This window comes from Miscanthus floridulus, chromosome 8 (genome assembly GCF_019320115.1).
Source record: "Miscanthus floridulus cultivar M001 chromosome 8, ASM1932011v1, whole genome shotgun sequence".
Taxonomy (NCBI): domain Eukaryota; kingdom Viridiplantae; phylum Streptophyta; class Magnoliopsida; order Poales; family Poaceae; genus Miscanthus; species Miscanthus floridulus.
In genome coordinates this window covers 199205420-199212864 of record NC_089587.1, presented here as the reverse complement: position 1 = coordinate 199212864, position 7445 = coordinate 199205420, and positions in this window count along the sequence as shown.

Genomic DNA, 7445 nt, shown 5'->3' with positions numbered 1-7445 from the left:
TGAAACTGGCCTCGCAATCTCTCTTCGTTTCAAAAATCTCGGTTTCAACTTTCAACACTGTAAGTTACCTGCAAGTATTTATTTTTCACTAGACAATTTCTATAGAGTACGGTCTATGGCGACGCGCAAGCACCGGGTGAGCGTAGACGTAGGCTCGCGAAGCGGTACCAAAAGGGCAAGGGCGGCTAGATGCAGCGTGTGGAACATGGCATTTCGGAATTCTTGTGTCCCCTCCTAATTCAGAAATGATTTAAGGGGCGTAGTGTCTTCCTATAAATTTATCATTAACCGCGTGCCTATTGGCAACACATATCATTTCCAGTACGTATATCGTAGCGATTTTCCCCTTCTAGGTTTAGTAAGATAAGTTTGACTGAATTTGCGGGGAAAATATCAATATTTAAGTTTACAAACAGGTATGTTATAAAAATACATTTCATGATAAACTGAACTGTATTTAATTAATAATGAGCATTAATGTTTTTATATAATTTTAGTTGAATTTAGATAGCTTGACCGAGCACTATTTTAGAATTGGGTCTTTTTTTGGACGGTGGAGTTAGACCCCGTTTAGATGCGAAAATTTTTGGCTTTTGGCTACTGTAGCACTTTCGTTTGTATTTGGCAAAAATTGTTCAATTATGGACTATTTAGGCTTAAAAGATTCGTCTCGCCAATTACGGGCAAACTGTGCAATTAGTTATTCTTTTTAACTACATTTAATGCTCCATGCATGTGCCGTAAGATTTGATGTGACGGGAAATCTTGAAAAATTTTGGATTTTGGGTGGGATCTAAACAGGGCCTAGTTGACCAGAGCAACAATCAGGTAAATTTGACTCCGATGAATGCTGCACGTTTTTCATCAAGAAACGATGTTGTGTGATAGTAATGGTACCAAAAAGGAAGCATTATCTCCTGTTCAGATCCATCGTCGTCCAAAGCGTTTGCAGAGACAGTAGACCTCCATCATGGCCGCTTAGGATACCCGATACAACAGTGGATGCACTGCTCGCCGCCTCGATGAGGAGCTAGCAGAGAAAGAGACGGTGCAGCGACCAAGCAAGAGGACTAGAGGAAGCACAGTCACCATGCCAGAAGTGTGTGGGGCGCTGTACCAGCCGGCAGCCACGGCACTGATGATGCATGCATCCCAGCCCCACCTCCTTGTCTGCCTGCACTGTGCAGTGCAGCCTGGTAGGCGGCAGGCAGTAGGCACGATCCATCGGATCCTGCTGGCTAGCTGCTGCTGCTGAAATCTGAATCTAATCCAGCCACATAAACGCAAGGACCGACGCGAGGCACGCCTGCTGAAATCTGCAACACTGAGCAGCTGCTGCTGCCCTTGTTTAGTTGGACCCTAAAGTTCAAAAAGTTGCTACAGTACCTGTCACATTGAATGTTTGCGGCCGTGCATAGAGCATTAAATGTAGACGAAAAGAAAAACTAATTGCACAGTTTGGTAGAAAATTACGAGACGAACGTTTTAAGCCTAATTAGTCAATATTTGAACACTATTTGCCAAATAAAAACGAAGGTGCTATAGTAGCCCCAAATTTCAAATTTCGCAAACTAAACCAGCGCTGAATCGCTCCAGATCTGTCTCACCAACCTCTCGTGGACTGTCCACCCCCACCATTTGATGCCAGACGATGTCGATCAGCCCTACCCAAAATCCAAACTTTGGCATTACTTACAAAGAAAATTATTCGTCATATTAAACTTATAGTATATGCATGGGTACTAAATGTTGACAAAATCAAAAATTAATTGCACATTTTGGTTGTACTTTACGAAACGAACATTTTAAGTCTAATTAGTCAACGATGGAACAATTATTACCAAATACAAACAAAATAGCACAGCACGCTACAGTGATATACGATTCCGGCGCACCACCTTCGGCCGGCAACTAAACGGGGGCCCATGGAGCATTAAACGTCGCACGATAGCCCGGTAGCCATTTTGGCCACCGACACATTGCACGAAGTTAATGTCTGTCAGCCTTGAGGTACAGGTTTGAACCCAAGTGGAGCAATCAAGACAGCAGCATGCAAGCCAGTTTATGTTCCAATTGTTCCCTAACTTTTACATTTAGAGACATTTAGTGGTAGGCAGGAACATTGGTACAATACAGCGGCGGATCCACAGGGGAAGCTGGGGGGCTCCAGCCCCTCCTAATTTCTTGATTTCAAACCTAATCATTGTAGCAAAAGCTTAATTTCATCATTAAATCTTCATGCAAATCAACATCTCCATTGTTTTAGCCCCCTTTATCCCGCATCGTGCATCCGCCACTGGTACAATATCTATCTATTTCTCAGGAGAAAGCAACGAAGTATAATAGATTTGTGCTAGCTTTTATACACCGTGGAAGAGGCCAAAAAGTTCATCTTCTCCTGCCGTGCGCAAGGCAGTGGTAGATTGCGCACTTTCTTCTGGTCCTAGTCCAGCTAGCAAATCCTCAATCATAATTCATGCATGCATGGTCCTAGTCCGCGACCTGCCTTTTTTGTTGCTGCACCCCAAATTCATGCATGCGTGTTTAGTTTTAGAAAGTTGGAATTTAGGGCTACCGTAGCACTTTCGTTTTTATTTGGCAATTAGTATTCAATCATGGATTAATTAGGCTCAAAACGTTCGTCTCGCAATTTCCCACCAAACTGTGCAATTAGTTTTTTTTCGTCTACATTTAATGCTCTATGCACGGGCCGCAAACATTCGATGTGATAGGTACTGTAGCATTTTTTGGGAATTTGGGGTGGAACTAAACAAGGCGTAAAGAAGAAAACATAGCATCCAATCAATCAGCTACTAGAAAGCAGTATTGTGATTGCACTAGAAAAAGAACAGGTAGCGTAGCGACTGAAGTGATGACTTGCACTGGCTCACTACACAGCTCACTATACGGGGCTCCCAAAGGCAACAGCAGTAATGAAAGTCATTAAGGGAACATCTTGCTCATGTCCTCCGCTGCAACAAAAAGATCATTTCTCAAAGCGAAATCATTTGCACGAGTAGACGATGTGCTAGGCTGCTAGCCCATCACGTCGCATTGATCCAGCGGCCGCTCTCTGCTCTGCCGGCCAGGATAGGCCAGGCGGCCAGCCCTCGGCGAGGCGAGGGGTTCGAGAGCCGATGCCCGGTGCTGCTGGCATGCATGCCCGGTCGTTTAATCATGGCAGCTGCATGCCGATGCTGCGCGGCGGAGGAGCGAGCGGTTGCCGGTTGCCCTGCTGCCGTCTGCCGAGGCCGCTGCATGCCCAGTACTGGCGTGCCGCAGCGGCCACTGACTGCCACAGCGTGGCCGGCGCATCATCGCGGCTGCTCGTCTGCGTACCGCATTCATTCACGCGTCTGTCGCTTTGACCGGAACCGGAGTAGTGCTACATGATGCGGCCGTATCATCAGGTTTGAGTGCAGCAGCGTATGTACGTGATGGCCATGAACTGTTTTATATTTATTTACGGGTAGGTGTGTCAGTTCCAAATACTAAAATGCACAATGTAATCCCGGCAGGAGGAGGATCATTACGGCTTTGCAGGCATGACGCCCACGGAGCCTAACCGTTTAAAAGTGTGGCGATGATCGATGATCGTGCGTTCAAATCGTTCATGGCCTGGTCACGTTATGCTATGCCTTAGGGCACGCCCAATGGGTAACTCATAAGCTAATTTTAAGTATTATTTTTATATTTCAATAGATGAGAGGGAAAAAGGTAGCTCTTATTCAAAGCTATGCTCATACACATATTACAACATGTGAGACTGTCATATGCTCTAATCATACTATGAGCCATTGATAAAAGCTAACACTATTAGAGATGTTGGCTTAAAGACTCTTACTGTTGCCCATAGGGATTCAGGGCCATGAAGCCACGATCTTTTAGGCGTACAGCACCGAAAGAAAACAACATATCCATCATAGGGATGAAGGACTTAGCCCCAGGTCCGAACGGTTTTGGTGTAGAATCAAGGGCCTCAATCGTGTGATGCAACAAGACAATGCGCTTTGCTTGTTGTTTTCTTCCTTGATTGATCAACTTAAGCATTTGGTTTATGTAGCCCTACATGCACTACTAGAGAACAGACTTTAGAACGATGTCCCAATTTGGCATTAGCCTCGGCATTTTTTTTTGCTCCCGGGACTAAAGGTTCCTTTAGTCCCAGTTGATAATGAATATGGTTCCAACATAGAAGTCTACCGACCAGACAATTCTGGAGAAGTGTCGGTTCAAGACCTTAATGCTTTTTTGAACTAACTGGTTTAACCTTGGATCAATTGACGGGCAAAGCTCCAATCCAGAACCTGGAAGTTGATACCTGGAAGACTTATAAATTTGGTAAAAGTCTGTACAACCCTGCGGCTCTGAATGAATTGGGTACGCAAATATACTTGCTCAACAAGTGGTACATGCAGGCGTGTGGCAGGGGTGAGGAGTGGATCTTTGTCAGATTTAGAGACCATCATTACTTCCGTGGCGATGACATCTTACATATTAGTTTCGAAGAATTGCATCAACTATACCACATGGACGCTCCGGACAAATCAATCATTAGCTGTTTTTGTTTGTAAGTGATTCTTACTTTTATTTAATAAACTCACTTCCATGCGTACATGTATATAATTATCCTCACATGTAACTTATATTTATATACAGATTCCAGATGTCAGAGCTCCAAAGAATACAAGACACCAGTGTTGCCTTCATTGATCCTTATATCGTATTCAAAACCGATATTATTGTCAAGGAGCAGTGGGTATCTGAAGCACAGAAGAATATCATGAGGTTCTTCATGAATCAGCACGACAAGACAACAATATTTTCCCGTACAACTTTGAGTAAGTGTTAATAATAATGTAGTCCACACATTTTATGTAATATCAATACAACTTATATGCATGTAAGTGTGTATAAACCAATGCAGGTTTCACTGGATACTCATTGTCATTGAGTTAAACTCAAGTCGGTTAGTAATCTTGGACTCGTTGAGAAAAGAGCGGGCACTATACCAAGATATGATAGACATTATCCTAGGGTAATTTCGATCTCTCGCGCACAACTATTATTGAATAGACTTTACCATACTTTATTAACGATCGTACATTATTGGTCGCACAGGGTTTAGAAAGAGTTTATTCGGCAACACCGCAAGGATTGCAAGGCACCACTTAATGTAGTTGAAATACCAGTAAGTTATACTATATATACTTCCTCACATGTTTAATTACTATATCGTACTTCAATTTACGTGTGAGATGATGAGAATAATCTTCTTCTCGTACAGTGGTGTTTGCGGCAGCAACCAGGTAATAACTTGTGTGGATACTACGTTTGTGAATTTATCACTGCACACATAAGAAGAACTCCTGAAGATGTCCTCAGAGTACGTATATATAAATTTTTTATTTATTTTTAAATGAATATATATATATATTAATACTTTTCCTTTTATTTCAAATGCAAGACTGAATAGTTGAAACAAAGGGTCATGCAAAAAGGCCATCTGAAAGCAGTTCAAGAGTCAATAGCAGGATTTCTTATAGAAAAAGTACTAAATCCCAACGGCGAGTTCTACTTTGATCATAAGGAATAAATGATGTAAAATAAATGTTTATTGATATCGTTATTTTCGAGAACAAGATTATGAAAGTGTTGTATATATACATATATATCTATAATATATATAGTTTCATACTTTATTCGAATATAATAATGCTCGAGATGAGAATTAGATGTAATTATATGCGTGCGTGTATTTATATTAGCAGCATAGAATACGTACATAAAAACATATTATATATTAAACAAATATGTGTAACTGAACTGAAAACAAATTAAACAAAAAAAAGAAAAGAAAAGGAACCTTTAGTCCCGGTTGGGGTTACCAACCGGGACTAAAGGGTGCGGCCACGTTTGCTCGGCTGAAGGGCCTTTAGTCCCGGTTGGTAACACCAACCGGAACTAAAGGTCGCTCTTTAGTCCCGACTCGATGACCCAGGACTGAAGATTCCACCTTTAGTCCCAGAATCGTTGTCCTGGCGCGGTAACCGGGACTAAAGGCCGTTACCGCCCGAGACAACAAGGTCATCCTGTAGTAGTGATGTCACTCTTAAGAACATGCATGCTCGTTGTTTGGCATTTTGTTAGTAATGGGACATAAGAAAACCCAAAAAAGTTAACCCTATCAACTACTATGTGGACGGTGGACACACTCTCGCATGTCTTATTGAGCTCCTGCAAGTGTTCTTACTAAAGCAAAACAATGGATACCGGCTGTGTGGGCACAACCGGCGACTGATATGTGATATTGTCAGGGTGTGGCACCGAGATTGCAAGGGTCATTGTTGTACTGATCAAAAGTATGTATCTAGAGCTTGGGATGCCAAAAATATATATTATACATATAGCACACAAGCCAGTAATAAATAGCATTACTCAATAAATTAAATGTCCAAAACACTTGTTCTAGTTGTTTGTGGCAACAAGAGATGAAATAAGTATGAAGACAGCAGGAAGGAAAAAAGAACAACTATATGAAACACAACACAACTCTCCGGGTGTTACGTGCTCATTTTCGAGGTTTTTTTCTTCTTCTTTTTTTCACTACTTTCATCGTTTCTTGTTTTTTTACAAACTCTTTCCTTTTTTGGATACCTTTTTTTTCATATTTCCCTCCCAAGGGAGTGCACAGCCCGTCGATCAGCAGGGGGCGACATGGACGACGGCACAAGGGCCTCCAAAAAATAAAGGGCCTTAAATATGTCCATTGATTCATGAGTTCGTTGCATTGGTCTATTGGGCCTAAGGCCTAATATTTGTACACTTCGCCTCTGGTTTTGGGCTGGCCACGGATTGCTGTTGCTAGTTGCCTAAATAACCAACGTGGAAATGGGCGATGCAAAATAAATACAGATGCTGCAAATGACTCAATGAAACTGTAGGAGTCATTCGTCGAGATGATCAAGGATGTTTCATTGCTGCAAGTGCTTTGGTGATACCGAACATCACTGAACCTGAAACCTTGGAAGTAATGGCATGTGTGGAGGCATTAGCCCTTGCCGAAGACTGTGGAATAAAGAAAATGACAGTAGCATCGGACTGTCTAAGTGTCATCATCAAGAACATTAAGGAAATGACTAGGTGCCCTTATATGATGATTCTTCAGGATATAAATGTGAGGGCAAAATCTTTTGATTGTGTGCGATTTGCACATGAGTGTAGGGTGTCTAATAGGGAGGCTCATTACCTTGCTAAGCATGCTTGTACTCTTGATCCTGGCCGTCATGTTTGGCTTGGTTCTCCTCCTATATATTCTTGGATGTAAACGTTGTCGATCTTAATCAGGAGGTGTTTGGATCTTAGGACTAAAACTAAAGTTTAGTCAAATCATGTACTAAAGTTTAGTCGTTGTCGCATCGGACGTTCGGATGCTAATTAGTAAG